Source organism: Larus michahellis, chromosome 6, assembly GCF_964199755.1.
Source record: "Larus michahellis chromosome 6, bLarMic1.1, whole genome shotgun sequence".
NCBI lineage: Eukaryota > Metazoa > Chordata > Aves > Charadriiformes > Laridae > Larus > Larus michahellis.
Window position 1 is genome coordinate 22225893 of NC_133901.1, and position 3769 is coordinate 22229661.

Below are 3769 nucleotides of genomic sequence, written 5' to 3' on the forward strand. Positions count from 1 at the left end.
GGCACACGATGGCGGTGGAGAATGTGTAGCCTGAGATGGTTGACAAATTTTTATTCTTATGAGATCTAGTGTCTTAGTACCAATTCAGTTTCTTTGGGGCTGGAGGAAGTTGCTTTGAAAGTTGCGGGAGAAACACGTTTCAAAGTTTTCACAGTTACACTCATTACTTTATTTGTGGCTGTTACTGACTTTCATGCCTCAGCTATTTTGACGTTTCCTGTTAGCTAAGTGACAGAGAATTGGTCGCCTTGCATGCTTAAAATGCCTGTACATTTGTGGCCTTTTCACATTCAGGTAAAAACTCTAGGTTTCCTACATGGGAATTTCCTCCTCCTAAAATATATGCATGGTTTTAAAAGTTACTTCTGCACAGGATAAGTCTCTAGCCAGCTGTAGTTTGCATACTTTCCAGGTCCTTTACGCTGCCGTAGAAAGCCTTGCCCAGAAAAATGACTTATCTTCAGTTTCGGGTCAGGTATTTACTGGAGAAGCAGCTGTGCCAGTTTGAGATGTGACTGACATCCAGGTGTTTGCCATCTCTCTGCAGCAGCTGTACACTCAGCCCTACTGCATAGTATAAAAGACTGTATAAAAAAAATTGGTGTTTAATTTCCAGTGGAAAGTCAGGTGGGTAAACTCACATCACTCCCACCCGCATTTACTAACCTCTTGCCTTTGCGCTGAAACACAAGAAGGGCCCGGATTATTTATTCTGACATCTGAGCTGTACCAGGAAGAGGGTAATTTCCAGTTTATGGGTGGGAATGGACATCTTAAAGTGCCACAAAGCCATCTCTACAATGACCGCGTGACTGTAGCCTCAGAAAACAGTCATTATTTTAGAGGCTGACAGTAAACATCCTCTTCCAGACCTGGCTCTGTAGGCTAAAGATGCCAGGCATCTGGAATGGGCATTCCCAGAATTCAGGGCTCTTCCCATAGCTCCATAAATTGGCATTGTGCTGCTGTTTTCCTCATCTGCCCAAGACAAAGCACACTGGTTAGCGCCAGCCTGCCTTTGTCAGCTCTTTGAACTACCCCAGCCGAACCTGCCTGAAGCAGAGATGGGTGTATTTATTCCCCTGGACACACCTTTCTGGCAGAGTTGCGCTGGTGGTAACTCCTGGCTGTGGTGAAAACGCAAAACTGGAGGTAGAGGGAGCAAGCCTTTCAGCAGTCAAAGGTGTTCGTGGGATGGTAATGGCACATGACCACCAAGTATTTAAGCATGTTGCATGTTACAATTGTCCATTTTTAGTGTAAAAAATGTGAACATCCGTGAAAAATGGAACTGCCCGTCAGCCATTACATGGCTCTCAGCTCGCAAGGTTGAGTTCAATGCAAAAAGTGCTCTTTTAACAGATTTTATACCATGACAATAAATTCAGACAAGATGTCTCTTTAAACCATGAAATTATTGCTACTATCTTTATCAAAGGGCCAACAAACAGTATCCATATCTGGCACCAGACAAGCACAAAAAAATAGACAGTCTTCTGCAAAAAAGCTCGCAAATAGTGTAGAAGGTGTGGCAGGAAAGAAGGTGTGTTTTCAGGAATGAGATTATGGTTCGTAGACTTTCAGTCTGAAAGGAGGCCTAAAGCAAATGAGAAAAAAAATAATAAATCAAATACTAGATATCTTGACCCTGCTGTTGACATAGAATCATAGAAGGTGTTGGGTCGGAAGGGACCTTTAAAGGCCATCTAGTCCAACCCCCCTGCAGTCAGCAGGACATCTTTAACTAGATCAGGTTGCTCAGAGCCTCATCCAGCCTGGCCTTGAATGTCTCCAGGGATGGGGCCTCCACCACCTCTCCGGGAACCTGTGCCAGTGTCGATGTCATGAGACCACCTCTGTATACATGTGTCTCTCATGCAGAGAGCCCAGTGGGCTTGGTAAATCGGGTCCGCATGTGCTGAGCCTGGCTTTTTGAATGGTCATGACATGGACTCAAGGTAAGGGTAAGCTTTTAGTGCCAATGAGTTATTTGTTTTACCTTCAGGAAATACCTAAATAATAATGTCCTGGTGAGAGGGCATGGTATGTTAATACGTGGTAGCATATTTCCCATGAAATGGCTGCAGTTTCTCAAGGCATTAAAAGACAAAGTGCAGAAAAAACAAGACCATAATGGATGAAGAGCTACATACAGTAGAATATAAATCTATACGCAAGACCATTTTGTCAGGATGGGTGTATCAAATATGTGGCAAAATCTTCCTAATATAAATGCAGTGTATATTAACAGAAGTTCGTTGTTACTGATGTACTTTACACAAGGCTGCTCTGATGATTAAAAAAAAAAAAAGATATTTGAACAAACAGTAACAGCTTTTCCAAGGTGATACTCAGGTTGGCAATCACATTCCTTAGTGTCTCTTTCTGACCCAAATGCTTTCTAGGGATTGAAATCACTTGTGGCCACTTCTCAAGGCTTATTTGGCTCCAGGGGGGGATGTTTTATTCATGTCATTACTAAAATCACTACTTTGATTTAAAATGCTGTTAGAGAGTCTGCAGATTCTGCCCATACAGCATAAGCGAAGCAATATTCCTCAAATGAGTTACCTTGTGCATGGCGCTCTTGAAAATAATTTTTAATGCACATACACATGATATTCTTTAATTTGAGCAAACAGCAAGTTTGATACCACTGTAAAGAGAATCTGAATCTGCAAGTCACTTCTGTCTCAGTACAGACAGAGTGAGAATACTGGCAGTAAATTTAAGACAGGCAATAAGAATTATTTCTGGAATATAGTTTTCTTCTTCTCGGTTCAATGGGATCCTGCCATGTCTAGCTGGGAGTTGAGGAATAAAAAAAATCCTGCAAATTTCCTAACTATAATCTCCCTCTCCTACTTCTCTGTTTCTTCTAATGGAGAAGTTATAACAACGAGGGGTAGGCAGGCGCTATCATCAGAAACCTTTTTCAACCAATAATACGGATTCCATTATATGCTTCATTACTTTCTATTGGTTGCAGGAATGTAGTATAAAAAAACCAAAAGGAGGTGAAAATACAAACCAATCACAATATTCTGGCATTTTCAAAATGGTACAGTTTCATTTTATGACCAGTATTACTTACTGATTTTCTTCAGTTTTACTCTAAAGGCCATTGTAAGGCATATTTCTGACATCTCAAACATGCAGGACAGCTGTATGTTTGCACATACGTTAGAAACACTTCCTGTCCGTTGGCCCATGAAGAAGAGTGTTTAGCGCTAAAGCTCCAGCCGCTGGTCCCTGAGTCCCTGAGCAGATACTTCCTCCAGGCTGCAGAGGTGCAGCAGCAGGACCAGTCCCTCTGGGGAGGGCTGTTGGAGGAGTACGGGGACACGGTGGCACCCATGGTGGCTGACTTGCCAGGACGCAGCAGGGCTCCCTCTCCCGACACCTCTCTGCCCCCGGAGCCTTGAGTCCTCCTGGCGGTGTGCAAGGGGGGCTGGGGGTGTCCCACCAAGGCCAGGCCGACCCACAAGCCTGGCAGCCGGGTCTCAGACCTCATCATTTTTGAGCACGTCCTGTGCCAGATCCAGGCACCAAGTGCTCTCCAGGGATACACAGCTACTGAGCAGGGTTTCCTTTTTTTTTTTTTTCCCTTTTCATTTTCTAGAACATAATCTTTGACCCAGAATTCCCCTCAAAAAGGCCACTGTCCTTTTGTGACCTTGCCATCAATCTGCCTGCCTTTAAGAAGGCTCTTAACTTACAAGGGTTTGGGTTCACCTTAGCCAAAGACGGTCAAGAATTCTTCTCCTCA